Genomic DNA, 16,962 nt, shown 5'->3' with positions numbered 1-16,962 from the left:
CAGAAATTGATCAGAGTATTTAAATTACTCGAAAAATACAATTTAAAGCTTGTCCCGAAGAAATATAAATTCTTTCAAACCGAGATTAAATATTTAAGTCATATAATTTCCCAAAATGGAATTCGTTCCCACACGGAATGTTAAAGCTATCGACGAATTTCTGCAACCACGGATGGCAAAGGAAATCCGACGTTTCCTGGGCATGTGTAATTTTTTCGAGAAGTTCATACTATATTTTACTCTGACATTGCATTGCCAAGCCCCTTACTGAACTAATTAAGAAAAATGTAAATTTTATATGGGGCCAAAGGCAGCAGGCTTTTAAATATTTGCAACAAGCGCCACGAAACCTACCCGTACCGGCATTTTCTGACTTTATCAAGGAATTTATTGTCAGCGGGTGCCAGCAAAATAGGAATTGGGTGTTGTTTGTATCAAGAATAAGATGGAGTAATCGCCCCATAGCGTACATGTCGCGTAAATTCACACCAGAGGAACAAAATTATCCAGCAGTGGAGCAAGAATTACTTGCTATCATGGAGGGGATAAACTATTTTAGGCCCTATTTGGTCGGGAGACGATTTTGGGTAAAAAGCGATCATCGACCACTCCAATACCTAATTTCGCTTAAACACCACCTGGTTAACGGAGGGGTTTTTGAGTTTAACCGAATATGATTTTCAAGTCGAGCACGTTGCTGGACAGTCGAATCAAGCACCACATTGTTTGAGCCGTGCTATAAATACTCTAATGACCGACCATTCATCATTAGAACGACAAATACGTGAACAGCAGACGCGATGCTCAATTAAAATCTATTATTGACATGTTAATGGGGCAAAGCGCGGAACCAGTAAAAAAAGATATTCGTCTCATCAGGGATGATTTATCGAACAGGTTGTGATACCACTAGTTTTGCGTAATGAAATATTAACAGAAATGCACGACAATTTAAGTAGTCACATGGGATTTGACAAAACTTTTCAGCGCCTCAGGAGTCATTATTTTTGTCCCGGCTATTACAGAGACTGTCAAATTCATGTCAATACTTGTATTTGCTTAGAAAAGCGTAGTCATCACCCACGTAAAAGAGATCTGCGAAATGAAGGATGCCGTCCAAAGATGCTCTCACGCGTTATCCAAGGCACATCATGCGCACTTGCTCGCAACTAGTTGTGTTGTGACCAAACGGTGTCAAAATTGTAATTGAGTTTGGAAAAGTTACATATGGTCTCCGCGCACACAAAAACTGATACAACCCCGTCAATTCATAATGAAGCGGAATCCATGTATGTGAAAAATAGTGAATTTGCCGTGTATGATTTCACAAAAACACATGCTGGGCTTTTACAAGTAATTTCTTGAAGAATATTCGGCCGCACCATTGCATAGTGTGTTGGTGAAGTATCCGCATGGAAAACCCTCTCTTGTACTCGAAAATTTTTGTGGTTCCCGGTACGAGGATCATGATGGTGTGCATAAGCGTCATCGCCGCGTTTTGTTTGATCATGAAGCAATTTTCAATCTTAACGGACAATTTATTGAATTTCATGACCCGGTAGTCAGAGTTTCTACATCGGGTATTTTAATAGTAAGGAAGGACTAGAAAAAATAGTTAATTTCAATAATGCAAGCAGTGGTGCTTGAGAACTTTTCCTCAGATTTCCGATAATCCTTCAATTTATATTTGTGGCTGAACGGGGCGGAAAGACTATGAAAGAATTACGTATCAATGGTAGAACCATTTGCAGGAAATTACCATGTGTTTTCTGTGTAGCTGCCTTCGAACATTTACAATGTTTGCCACCGACCATAATTAAAGTTTTCCGTTGATACCTTGCCCCATCTGGGCAAACAGCCAACTTAAGAGAGAAAGACAAGGCTGTGCATGTATGTGATTTATGAAGTGTGTGTCTGTGAAAAGAAAGAAAAATTTTGACAATTTGGGACTAGGAAAAACTCAACCATTTCGAACAGGAAATTCATTCATAGGAGAATACGCTTAATAGTTAGCCAATTAGCGCCAGGCAAGACAAGCACATGCCCATCATCACCAGGCATTCCCCATCCGCACCGGAGCATCGCAATGAGCCTCATAATTCAAGAATACTAAGAACTAGTCTATCGTATCAAAAATTTACAGTTAAAAATCCAAATAATTTACCACTCCCTTCTCAAAGGCCCCCCATAAGAGAACCAACACTAAAACTCAAATATTAAGGACCCAACCATAAAATACATACAACTATCCAGCTTTAAGAGAGTTTAAAAAGATCTCTTGAGCTGTAGTTAAAAATTTATAAATAAAAATCTTAAACTTCTCAGCTTTGGTATCAACCCCATAAGCTTACATATTTCCCTTACCGGAATAGATATATCATCATCTTCGGCCTGGTGGGGCAATTTACTTTGTTGCTATCCCTTAGACACCCTCCAAAATTGGCCGTGTGGGGGGCCCCCACAGTTAGCGCACTTAGGCGGCTCCACTCCTTTCCGGGTCTTGCAATACATAATTAACAATAATTATGTCTCGCAAATTTAACGCATTTGGGGTCCCTAAAACAAAGCCGGGACACATGGAACTGAGGTGACTCAACGATACATGTAGTCTATCCATAATGTACGTGTGGCGAACTCTTGCACCTGCTTCTTGCTTGCACCTACCTAGTCCAGCAAGCGACAAAAGATAAGGACACTCACACACACTATCTTAACTGTCTCGAGACCAGTCGGTCACATTAACCAGCTCATTATTATATTTAAAAATGTTTAATAAATTGTATTAAATTTCAACTTCAAATGAAGTACGCTATTCAAATAATGCGTCAGAACTAAGACTGGCACCGATAGCACTGGGGGATTCTCCCCCTTTCTCTATATATTTCCATTTTAACTCTCAGAAAATTGAACATGAACGCGTCGTCTCAAGCGATGATCACCAATCATGTTATGTCTACAACAAGAGGCGATAAAATTCATATTCTTGGCGCATACGATCAACCAACCTAGTTAATGCAAAATTGACTAATAATGCGAGTAGGTAAACAAAGGGAGGCGTATATCCAACATGCTGCTCTTTGGACAAATCCAAGCTAACAGTTAGCTAACGAACTCTTTCATCTTCGATTAGAACAGTATACAGTGTAGCGCTTATGAAGAAGTGCTACATTATCGGCCCTCCAAAAAATGATCGAGAATAAAGTGGCAGCATTACCAAGCACTATCGGATATCACTATTTTTTCATATCGAGGAAAACGAACAGCTAATGTATGAATTGTTGTTCAAACCTGTCAACGTGCATCTGTCATTTGAAGATTGTACGCCGTTCTATCACGATGTGGTAATGTGCCCGAAATTCCATACAGGAGATTGTTACTCACGCAACCCGTTAGCAAGATTGATTTTTGTTGCCTATAGTTCATGTGCCGAAGGTACAGTGCCGGTGAGTTTGCATCGCACAACAGTGAGAAAACTCTGATACCCCTATGCTTAGCGTAGAAAAAGGTAAGAAAACTAAGGAACACAAGAGTAAAAGGCATGGAACTTTCCTGAAATTGACAAGGTAGCAGATCTCACTCGAGTGATGAGTCTAAAGGACTAAATCAAGACAACGATGAGAGCAGGTGGTGCAACTCTAAACCGGGTCCAAGTAGCCGGATTGATCGAAGTGTCAACTTTGGAAAAACTTTTGATTTTGGCGCCCTACCTATGGGCAATAATGGAACAGAAGAACCAACGAAGTGCAACTGAATATAATCTGCTGCACCCTAATGCGGGCGATGAATAAGATGCAGATGGTGGTTTTGAAATTGTTAAACCCAGAAGGAAAGCTAATATTCCTCCAATCACCTCGACTGATTGGGGCAGCGCTGAATTAGCTGGAGTTTCTGTTGTACACTACAGAGGTAACAATAGAACCCTGCAACGTCGAAGGTGTTATTTATCTATTCCATCACAAAGATACTGAGTGAAATAGATGAGCATATATATTTTACGAAATCGACAGAGGACCAAATCGATGATTTGGAAAATGCGACAGCCGATTGCCTCGATATTGTTAAGATGTATTGTCCCAATATGAGCCGAGCAATCGAACTAATCAAGGAGGATAACGTGCCATGTGCACTTGACGTCCTTTTCTTAAGGTTCTTGAAATTATGATCGTAGTAGAGGGCAGCGTAACGGATAGCAAACTCGGCCCAAGCCAAATCGAGTTAATGGTTACTGACGATTTCACTATCTGTGGGAAATTCAGAAAAGAAAAGGCGAAAGAGCCACGACCCCACCTAGATAACCGACATCTGCACACATGATCAGGTATGCTGTGACGTCAGCAAGAGTAGTGCTATCGTTCCCCCATGACCCTACTCAGCGAAGCACGTTTAAACGTGTTTGTTTTTCATCTCTGCTTCGCACGTGTTTTTATAATTTTATTTTAACTGTCTGTTTTTTTCAAATTTGTATTTTTATATATTTCTGATGCCGTTCACGATAGTCGTGCCGAATTATAAATTAAATTGAAGGAATGATCCAAAAGTCGCCGTGCTCAGATGCGGAGAAATAGCATGCCATCGAAAGGTTTTCAAAATTACCAGCAATAGTAAGGTAAGAACGTTCTTGTATTATTTAAAAAAAATTTCTTGAATTTTTCTGGTTATAAAAGCATTAGTCCACTAGTTTTATGATAATGTTGAAGGCTATTCCATGTCGAAATTTAATCATGAAGTGCAAAATCGCTGATTTTTTCGATATATCAATATGATATATATTTTTTTTCCGCATCAACAAACTTCGATACAAATGAAAGTTTAACTTTTTTTTCTGTTGCTGTTTTATTAATCTAACTCCAATAATTGAAAACTGATCATTGAACAGATGAGGTGCAGTGAGGTTTCAGCCACCTCGTTGGGCATTTTGCCTGTTGTGGCGTTGTATTTGTATTTAGATCATATTAATTAATTTTTTGTCTATTTGAACAATTTTATCTTTTCAGAATTTTAAAAAGTTAACATTAGTTCAATTTCTTACTGGCAATGAACTCAATGAAAATTAGGCATGCATTAATAACGTAGAATTGTTCACCTTGGGAATTTTTTTTCCTTTCTTAATCATTATGAAAATTTGTCATATACTTTCAACATTGTGAATATTATGAAACAGTTTTGATTTTTTTTGCTTAAATATTTTCAAAAATATTTTTTAGAAAACTTATTGTCTCAAGATGTACCTACAAGTAGGAAATTTTTTGATAGTAGAGAGAAAATGAAATTATATAAAATTTTATTTTTTTTAATTTTTATTTTCAAAATAAATTGATTTAATGCCATAAATTTTTATAAGGGCTCTTCTCTCTCATCTTACAGGTATGTAAACCACATTTCAAGCCAGATTCTCAACAAGCTATTATGAACCCTGAGGAAGCGTTCCTGATTTCATTATCTGCTCGGCACCAAACATGGTCATGACTCAACATCATCTATCCTCCATCAACGACTTCAACAAGCTTCCTGATCGGCAAATCTACGGATACAGTAAGGTCTCGAGAAACTGTCTCAATGATGTACCACTGTTGAATCACTTCGACCATCGGTGATGCCTTTCAAAGATCAAGTGTAATACTCTGACAGTTTGCTATAATTTTACTGCCAATCTGCCAGAGATAGCTGTGTCATAGCTGCAAAAATATAGTCACACTGTGATTATATTTTTCATTGTTTCTGCTATTTGTTGATTAATATTCGTCAAATTCTCTCCACTCCTTTCAGTAGGGTTACTACCAGTTATTTCTCTGTTTGGAACCTGAAAACTCAACCCGTTTAATATGACAGCCACAGGTGTGAATGATGTTTGAAATTTTTGAGTGTGAGAAGACACGAGAAAGCTAAATTGATGTGTTTTAAATGAGTGGAGGAAATTTATCTGTTTGGTCAATTGCAACGCTCATTCACAAATAACATCTTCCAACAATAAAAATAATTGTTGGATAAATTGTATCAATATTTTTTTAAACATGTAAATAAACTTTTCCAATTTGACATGATTATGGTGTCTTTTATTGCTATCAAATAATATTTAGGAGTAAAAAAGATACAAGGCTTTTTTTTTTCTCATTCATCTGTTCAAAAATCAAAAGTTTTCAAGATATTTCTGCAAAGGTTTAATTTTAGGAACACTCGATTTTTAAAAAAAGTCTCATACTTATAGAAATAAATGTAATAATGTACAGAATGATTGGGTTTTTTTTTTTTTCAAATAGAAAAAAAATTAAGGAATTAAGATGACTCTCTCTCTACAATGAGAGAGAAGATCTATGAAATCATTGTTTAATTTTAAAAAAAGTGAATAGTGCAGTGCATAACTAATGGGAAAGGGCAAAATAATTTTTTTTAAATGGGTCATTAATGTGTGTATATATAGTTGAAAAAATATTGATGTCTTTTAAGAAAATTTCCTGACTGGTTACGTGATTTAAATTCTTCAGGGAGAAAAAAACTTCAGATACGGCAATGATATTTTTTGATCAGATCGTTAGGCTTGTGGAGGTTTAGCACTACTTCCAGTGACGTCACAAAGCTACGCAAAGGCCGGTTATATAGGAGGTCGTGAAAGAGCCCGCTAAACGTACAGAAAGTAGGAAAAACGAGGGAATTTGAAGTGATAAAATCACTGTAGAAATGGGTGACTGGAAAAACTGATTATCAACTTGCATCCTCCTAGGCAGATGGCACTAACAACGCCACAGCTATCTCCCAGGATAATAATTTCGAGATCGCGAACGAAGTTCAACGATGACGGATTAGATTTATTGGAGCAAGGACCAATTTGGTCAAACTGCACCAAAACAAATGACTAAAACAATGAGAAAAATTGTCCTTTTGTCATGTCAAGAAAGTAAAACTACGCATGATAAAAGCAACGTGAAACATAAAACAATGACGTGGTGTGTAAAAACTATAATTTGTTGTATAAACCAATGGCTTTGATGAATTTAAAAATACGAGATGCATCACAATGGTCAGATAAAATGTCATGAAGTGAGAGATGATTCTGACCAAAAGCAGTCGTAAAATGATGACGATGGTGTGAACAAGTAAAAGCGTGAGCAATGGACTTTGACAATGTGGGCACTCCGGTTGACTCTCTCGTAGTAAAAGATATGATTGTGTGAGGCGAGACACTGACTCTAATTCGCATTGAACTTTCGCTATCAGCAATATGTCTGTCACTAACGCTGAGAAGCTGCTCATATCGATCGTAAAGCTCTAAAAATGCTACCTTTTTGGCATCAGAACATCACTTTATGGTTTCCTAATTTGAGCCGTCGTTTCTTTTATCGGGTATCATGAGAGTCAAAACGAAATATGCCGTGCTCATCGCCTCAATCGACGCAGAGTGCACCCGCCAAGTGGAGCAAAATAATCACGGCTATAACATCCTTTTCTGGAAGCAACTTCGGCACTTTTGAGACCTTCATATCTACACATTGAAACTTGGCATATCTAGAGCATTTTACAAATTCAATTAAATCTCTAATTTCACTTTTTATCATTTGTTGTTCTTGAGAAATTTGAACTCAAAGTTTCGTTATTTTGACACTGACTCACCGATCATTAAAACTCCCAGGCACTTCTAGCAGCCCTAGAAACATGAAATTTGGTACGAAAATAGTGTTCAGGATACAAAAAAAAAATTTTAAAATCCGGAAAATTCATCTCAGAATTGAAAATACGGGATATTACCAATTGTCGCCAAAAAACAATGGCAAATGATTGCAAGATTGCCAAGTATAATTGAAATTGTTCAAAATTTGCCGAAGACCGGAAAAAATGGTTTTTTTACATGTATCGCTACATGTATCGACAGCGGCGTTGGTTTAGCGCTGTGTCAATATATAAATTCTGTGTTAAAAGAAACAAAGCTATTCCCTATAGTCATGGACTGTGCAGACAGGACCGTTATTTCAACTTTTTCCAGGGAAGGGGGGGGGGGAGAGAGAGACAAAGCATGTGTACTCAATGTATGTATATATATACACCATTTTTAGTGTATTTTCAAAAGCCCTTGCCCCCCCCCCCACCCTAAATGACGGGCTTGTGTGCAGAGCACATTGGTTCAAAAGAATTGAACATCTGTGACAATGAGGACTTCAAGTTACACGGGAAAGTCTGTCTCCCCCCCCCCCTCCCCCATATGAACATATTTTAAGGTGAAATGTCTTCAATTTTACGTAAATTTGAATATCTTCAGATTTTTCAATTGTGAATAATGCAATAGAATTTTCTAGTGTTTTCTTCTTAGACTTCATCATAGCAGCCTTGTTTTTTCTGGTGCCTAAGAGGAAAAAAAAAAGTCAATCATTATTACATAATCACAGTCATTAAAATTTAAATTGCTGTGTCCGGTACACAACGATTAGTCAAATTTATAGCCATTTCTCAATGATTTGGCATTTTTGTATATTCGTGCCAGAAAAGGACATATTTTTCATTAAAATAAAAAGCACATGCACAATTAAATAGCAAATCAATAATGAGCATTAATGTTGTGTGTTGCAACAATTAGATTTTTTCATTTCAAATTGCATCTAAGTTCATTAACAAATATAACTAAAACATTTTAAACAGATATTCACTTGGCATTTGTGCACCGAGCATTTAATTGCGGCACTAAATACTGCATTTTTAATATTTTAAAGGAGCACCCCAGGGAACTACTTATACATGGACCCTTACACACACAAAGCCGCAAAAGAAAGTGAGAGTAACGGAGAGTTACTTCTACATTACAAAGAAAAAGCTATAATTTGATGTGTGGGAATGGGATAATATCTATGTTTTGACGTCTGAAAGTCATCAGCATAAACTAAAATCATGGCATACCAGTTTCAATCATATACATGAAAAAGTAATAAACAAGACATGTGAAAGCTAAGAAAAGTGTTTTTCTCTATTTGTCCTTTCTGGCGCTGTGTCCCCATAATAAAACCTAGAGATTTAAAATTCTCAAGAATAATCTTTCGGAGAATATTCTCTCGTAGGACTACTATTATAAATAACTTGAGAATATTCTTATAGAAAATAATGAGAATTATTCTGAAGTTGTTAATAATAGTGCTTCCAGAGAATATTCTCCTTGATGAGAATATTCTTCAGTTACCGAAATCCTTCCAGAAAGTATTATCAAGAATATATGTAATAACATGTATTATAATAAATAATCTCTATAAATAACTTGAATTCTTATTATTTTTGATAAAAATATTCTCTAGTAATTTACAATAGTAGTCCTTCAAGAGAATATTTTACGTCCCTGTCTCTCTTCCCGTCAAGAAGATGGGAACATTGAAGCTTGTAGACTACAATATGGTCAACAAATAGCATTAAGGTCTGTCTTTTTGGGAAATGCAAAAGAAGAATTCCAAAAACATCCCAAAAATAATCCAAGAGATATTATCAATGATCTGCAAGTTGAAAACGTCTCTCCTCTCTTTTTTTCTATGTCTGTGCTTAAAAATATTCAAATCATATAATTTCGCCTTAGATTAGTTAATTCTGAAATATAAAATTTCATTTAATGCTGTTTTTTTCCCTTTATAGATTTGATAGAGTAATATACACTTTTACGAGGGCACCAAAACCATTCAAGTGCTTAAGGCCTTCAAACGTTTTAATCCGGCCCTGCTAGTGACGTCAGTATGAAGCCACCTCTCAGAGATGAAGTGACCTTGTTTTTCTTCATTTTCTTGTGTACTAGAAAATGGGTGACAGCAATGATGTAGAAACATTTATGTATTTGTGAAGGAGTTTCGGGGTTAGAATGGAAGATACAAGATGTCAAGCCACTCGTGTACGTAAGTATAACCTGAGACTCCGGAAAACTTCACTTTGATCCAGTTTTATCAATTCTCCTGATGATGCCAACCACCAGTGTTGGGGGAAACGTTGAGAACGAACTCAAACAATTTTCATCATGTTATTTTTGTCCTGCACATAATCATTCTTTCGCTCTAGTGGTTTTAGAGCAGCTGCTGATGACTACTTTTTATGCTCCATCAGGTCTTGTGTATGTTTGGATAGTTTTTATAATTACTTTTCTGTTTATGTGAGTGGCAACAGTTTAGTTTGTTAAGCTGGTAAGTCCAGTCCAGTCATTGTGTTCATTTGAGAAAAGATTTAAACAAATTCATGTTAAGTTTTGTCACTTGTAAAATTAACTGAACCTGTGATATTGCTGGTACTTAATTTCTGCTGAATCGGATAAGTTCCAGTACTTGTTGCAATCAACAGTGGAAGGATCTCGTGTGAGAGAGGTGGCGGAAAGTTTTCCACCCAACCAAGGAAAGTTATCAGAAGGCAGTGTTTGAAGTGTTGGTTTGGACGTGATGATTTATTGGTAGTAGAGGTGTACATCAGGGAACTTTTGAAGTTGGTTCTGAAGAATACCATATCTCATGGTTATTCAGACAGGTTATGTGTACTTTATGATAGATTGGAGTCACAGATACATGCTCTCGAGACTCTGGGAGTCACAACTGAGAAAAGTGCTGTTCTACTTTTTCCTAGTGGAATCTTGTCTTCCAGAGTGCGTTGATTGGTGTTACCAAACAGAACCTGAGAAAGATTCTTGGTCGATCTCTTGTCATATGAAGAACTTTTGACTGTGTTATGTGACACTGCGTCGATAGTGAATTCTAAACCACTTACCCACATACAACTGTGGATAGTAGTCTCATTCCGCTATCACCAAGCAGTTTCTTGCAAGACAGCTCTGAAACTGGAGCGCCTGATGTTGATCAAATTGATGAAAAAGGTATTAATAAGAGAATGAAGTATCGACAACAATTTGTAAATGGCTTTCAGAAAAGATTTCAATCTGAATATTTGGGGCTTCTGATTCAGAGGAGTGAATGTCAGAAATATATGACAAGCAGGTGAATGTTGGTGACATTATGCTCATTGGAAATGATTCAACAAATGTCTGGAATGGTCATTAAAACTGGTAACCAAGATATTGTCTGACTAAGTGAAGACATTGGTCCAGTTGAAAACATGTAAGGGCTTCTTCAAACATATGAGGCCAGTCTAGAGACTTATCCTCCTAGAAGTCTCAGCGGATGATACTCAAAGGTCCAAGATGCAGGAGGTGAAGACTAAGTCTGGCAGGACAGTAACAGCTCCCACAAAACAAGCTTTGAAAATTGTCTCATTTTTTTCTTTGGACTCCAATTACAAATATTTTTATTTTTTTGCCTTCGAGTTTCATATCATTGCATATAAAGTCACACTTTTGCATATTATGTTTATTCTTACTTAGATTTTCATGAGGTTTAAGTTGTTTATCCACAACTTAAAGGTGGGAGGATGTCAGGTCTTGTGTATATTGTTCGGATATTTTTCATAATTATTTTTCCGTTTAAGTGAGAGTGGCAACAGTTCAATTTGTCAAGTCCAGTCCAGTCATTGTGTTCTTTTGAAAAAAAGATGTAAATAAAGTCACGTCATGTTTTGTCACACGTAAAATTATTAATTGAACCTGTGATACTGGTAGCACTTAATTTCCCGAGCCACCACATTTCAAACTGAACAGCTCTCTCCCCACACCGATTGAATTAAATTATGGTGAACAATCCCTAATGCCTGGATCTTTTCGACAACAGTTCGCTAGGAAAAATAGCACAAACCAAAACCTGGATATAGGATTTCAAGGAAGAAGTGGGACCATCTCAGGAAATTTTATCAATGCCGGATATATCACCAACATCTATGTTCTTATTCTTTTCTGTGTCACTGATGGAAAATTTGGCATTTCAAACAAATTCATATGCCACTCAAGAAGGAAAACCTTACGGAAAGAAATTTTATTATAGTAAATATTATTTCTTTAAATATTAAATTTAATAATATAAGGAAAATCTTATGGTAGACATTGACAAAACCAATATATATTTATTCGAGTGTTTGTCATTGTTAGAGATGGAAAAATTCTCGAGAATAATCTTTAGGAGAATATTCTCTGGAAGGACTACTATTATAAATAACTTGAGAATATTCTCCTGTTATTTATAATATAAATATATATAATACCTTGAAAATATTCTCTGGAAGGAGTACTTCTACAAATTACCAGGGAATATTATTGAAAATAATTATTATTCTGAAGTTATTAATAATAGCCCTTCCAGAGAATATTCTCCTTGATGAGAATATTCTTCAGTTATGTGTAATAGTGTAGTCCTTTCAGAGATTATTCTCAAGAATATTTGTAATAACACGCACGCATTACAATAAATAATTTCTACAAATAACTTAAGAATAATGCTTATTATTTTATGATAAGAATATTCTCTGGTAATTTATTATAATAGGCCTAGTAGTCCTTTGAGAGAATATTCTGTCTCCCATCTCTCTTCCCATCAAGAAGACAGGGAATATTGAAGTTTGTAGCTCACAACATTAAAGTTTAAAAGCACGAAAATAAAATGAACATGGGGCCGAATTGCATAACTTGCAAAGAAATATTATGTAAATGTAATAAAAAAAGAATAGCTTCCTTTGTCAATCAACTTTTGCTTTGAACTTATTTCTGAAAATTTATCTAATTTTAAAATAATTTTTTATGGTTTTAATCTAAAGGTTTCTAAAATCTTTATAACCAAACTTTTAAAACCTCTCATCATGACCAAGAGAATATTCTCTAACTAAATGTTGTCATTGGGGGGTGATTATACCAAAAATTGCTTTGTTGTAAATGTTTCAGGCAATGAAAACTGATTTATATTATCATAATATAAACAAAATTAGTAAAAAAATTTAAATTATTTAAAAGGAAAATGAATATTCTCGATTATTCTCCAATTTTTACGTCTAGGAGAATATTGTGTGTGAGAATATTAGAAGATTTTTTTATCTCCAGAGAATAAGAATATTCTGACCTCACATATCTCTAGTCATTGTTAGTGATACTTCGTTATGTCATCCATACTTATAAATAGTTATCTATAGTTGGACTTAGAAACACTAAGAAAAACAATGAAGTATAATTTACATCTGAAGTATATCATAGCTGCCAACTTTGGAAGTAACGAAAAATTGGTACGTTTTCATCCAGATACAAAAATCCGTACGAAATTAAATATAAAAGGAATTTTTGGAAAACAATGTAGGGACTTTTCATTAATGAAAGTAAAATTATAGAGGGTTGTCCCCGGGCCACAACTGAAGGGAGGGATGGGAGCAGGCGGGTCTGGTTTCTGGGAACTGGACCAGAGAAGAGCAATCCTATTCTCAAATTAAAAATATGCCAACAAAAACATCACCATAGGAGCCGTAACAGGACTTGTGTTACATCAAAGTAGATGGTAGATGCAAGTCATCTCTCCTATTTAAGATGTCGAAAGGCTGAAATGACGCTGACTGTTTGGCAAATTTTATCGTCTCCTCCCTCCAAAAGGAAATATTTCGGTGATTTGATGCAAAGGGCAATTTACGTTACGCTTGTGATACTAGTCTTTAAAAATGAAAGAGCAACAATCTTTTTTTTCGGGTAAATTGTTTAGGAATAATTGTTACCCAAAAAGTAAGGACTTTTTACAATCGTGGTTGAAATTTGGGAGATGGATTAGAAATTCGGGAGAGTTGGCAGCTATGATATAGTGTAGATGAAGTGTATTGTTATGTCATATTTGTTTCTTTTGTAGTTGGTCTTCATTGACTTTGTTATGTTAACGTACATTATAGTGTGCATTATTTGACTTTCTGGAGTTTTCGAGAAAGTCTCAATTTATAAATTATGCCCGATGTTTGGTAGTAGACGTTTAATTTGTCCAATCATGAGAATGATCTGTATGGAGATAAACTCATTATACTGTAGATTATATAGGATGTATCACTCACTGTGATGCATCCCTCTCCATTTTATAGCATTTCTCTCCCATGAGAAAGGAACCTCACAGATGGGCAACGGTCAAGACGTGGATGGGAGAGCGGATCCAGCAAAGAAAAAGAGGAGGGGGGGGGGATTGAGATGGTAAGGGAAATCGGCCGAAGAAAGCATGGGCTGTACCGTCATGTACAATGAAGTATTATATTGATTAAATGTAAGTAATCATTAAAACTATGGTGGAGGATTTTTATTTTTAAATGAACCAACACCAGCATGAATAAAAAGATGTCCGGTACAGGTGACAGGATAATTGGGCATAGTTCGGTTTCAACAATGAAGTGACTATTCAATGGTTTAGAGCTTCATCAATGACAACGGGAGCAAACCCAGATTATTAGAGGAAACAAAACAGGGGATGTCGTGTAATGTGATGAACTCACCCTCCCCCAATTTTATGCTTTACTTTATATGCCCTCATTACTTATTTGTATAAAAGTAAGCATTTGTGAAAATAAAGGGAAAAACTTTATTGCCTCCGTCTGTTTGGATCTTCTAGCAACCAAGCTGCAAAGGCTTTTGTCCTCACTAGGGTGCAGACTTGAATGTTTGTGGGAGTATGTTCACGAAACATGCAGGCATTGATATCGATATCTGATTGGATTGGATTTTAAATTTTCTGGCACAAGGACCAATTTGGTCAAACTGCGCCAAAACAAATTATAAAAATAAGAAAAATCATCCCTTTGTCATGTCAAAATACTAAAATTATGCATGATAAAAAGCAACGTAAAGCATAAAACAATGACATGAATTGTAAAAATCTATAATTTGTTATAAAAACCAATGACTTTAATGAATTTAAAAATGCGAGATGCATCGCTATGGTCATTTAAAATGTCATGAAGTGAAAGATGACTTTGTCATCATTTTACGACCGCTTTTGGTCAATGATATGAACAAGTAAAAGCATGAGCAATGGTCAATGGACTTTGACAATGTGGGCACTGTGGCTGACTCTCTCGTAATAAAAGATATGATTGTGTGATACGACTGTGTCCTATGCGCAACCGGGCAAGCAGAACTTCCTCCTTTCGGTTAGTTCTGCAGCTCGAACGCCAATGGCCAAGTGTGGGCTTGATGGCATGAAGTTTATTATTTATCTGATGGCTCCAATGATCCTGCCAGCGGTGATGCATCACTTCCCGGAGGATTGAGAAGTGGTCACTGGCAGGTACCAAAAGGTTATTGTCAATGTTAGTTGTTGTTCGAGCTGCAGTGTCTGCTTTTTCGCTGCCCGGTATTCCAACATGACCTGGTACCCAGTAAAATTTTACTGTGGTACCATGATGAATGAGGTAATGCAGTTCATGAAAAATGGCATGAATGAATGGATGAGTGTGAAACGTACAGGAACACAGTGCTTGTAATGCGCTGAGAGAGTCGCTATAGATGATGCATCGTCGGTGGATATTTTACAGAACCTCTACACATCTGCCTGCCAACGAACATGGTACCAAGATTTATCAAACTGCCACGCTGGCAAACAAGCGTAACAATAGTTAAGGAACCCCTGAGAATTTTCGAAACATGTTATATATTTGTAATTGTGTACCTATCCATTCACCCTATTAATTGTGTAATTTTATAATAGAATTTATTATATTGTCTTCTTACCTCTCATGACCATGCACAGTTGGTTAAAATCTGAAAAAATGAGCGATCTTGATCGCATCGGCATTCCATTTATTGTTGTGTTGCCAATTACAGTGTCAAAGTTTTTGCAAATTCTAATGTTCTGTCTAACTGAAAGGAGGAAGTTCTGCTTGCCCGGTTGCGCATAGCACACAGTCGCATCACACAATCATATCTTTTACTACGAGAGTCTCTCATTGTCAAAGTCCATTTACCATTGCTCATGCTTTTACTTGTTCGCACCATCGTCATCATTTTACGACCGCTTTTGGTCAGAATCATTATTCACTTCGTGACATTTTGTGACAATAGCAATGCATCTCGCATTTTTAAATTCATCAAAGCCATTGGTTTATTTGACAATTCATGTCATTTTTTACGTTTCATGCATTGTTTTATTTTCTGCATTTGACAAGAATATTTCATCTGATTTTTAATTAATCATTTGTTTTGGCGCATTTTGGCCTTGTGCCATTAAACCAAAAATCCACTCCAATCTAATGTTGTTATGTAAATCTGTTTCACTATTTTTTCCATCGGTCATGTTTTGTTATATATTTTCTGAGAGATAGTTGGGCTGTACCACATTTCCTTTTTCAGGTAAAAATACCTGGAGTCTCAATGATCAAGGCATCCTGCTATAACAACAAATTCACGGATGCCCTGCACATCCCCAATTGGTTCTGGACTTTCATGTCTCCTCATTAGTCCTAGTCATCTGCTATTATACTTGGCGTTGACCATCGTCCCAGCTCTCGCTGTTGGCCTACAGCTTTCATTGTGTATTCCGGCCATGTGGAGCCTCTCACCGGATCGTGACCTCGCAGCTCGTTTATCACCATAAAGCTTCAACCGCCTGATCTTACTGTAATGTTTCATCAGATTTGCAAGAGGACCAGTATGAAATTTGAGAATTCTTTTAATTGTTAATCATAACCAAGATAACTCTTGTTGAACTTGTTAATAAATTTACCTTTTTTGTTAAAATTCAAAATCCCTCTCAAATTATTTGTGTACCACACATGCACCAAATTTTCCAGATCAGAACCAGGGTCATATGCAGAGATGTTGCCCGAGCATCCGAAAATCTTGTTAGACGGAACGTTTGGATATTTCCAGGACCTGTTCAAGAGGACCAACATTTCCAAAGTTTGCCCGGACCACCAGCGAGTCTCTCGTGGTGGCAGTACAGAATTTTCGGGAGAAACAGTTACTTATCGAAGGAAAGATACGAGGGGTGGTACGATGTGCTCGAAGAGATTTGTGAGCTATATCTCGGGCAGAAGGTGCACTCTTTGCTGTGAATGCAGATGATGGTGTTTCGGCAGTTCAGAAACATGTAGACAGTTGATTCCTTGAGTTCAAATACAAAGAAAACTACATTTTTC

This window comes from Pholcus phalangioides, unplaced genomic scaffold (assembly GCF_987345545.1).
Source record: "Pholcus phalangioides strain wild (caught in Gottingen) unplaced genomic scaffold, Ppha-v1.0 ptg000028l_1, whole genome shotgun sequence".
In the NCBI taxonomy this organism is placed as follows: Eukaryota; Metazoa; Arthropoda; class Arachnida; order Araneae; family Pholcidae; genus Pholcus; species Pholcus phalangioides.
Note: the sequence above shows the minus strand (reverse complement) of the source record.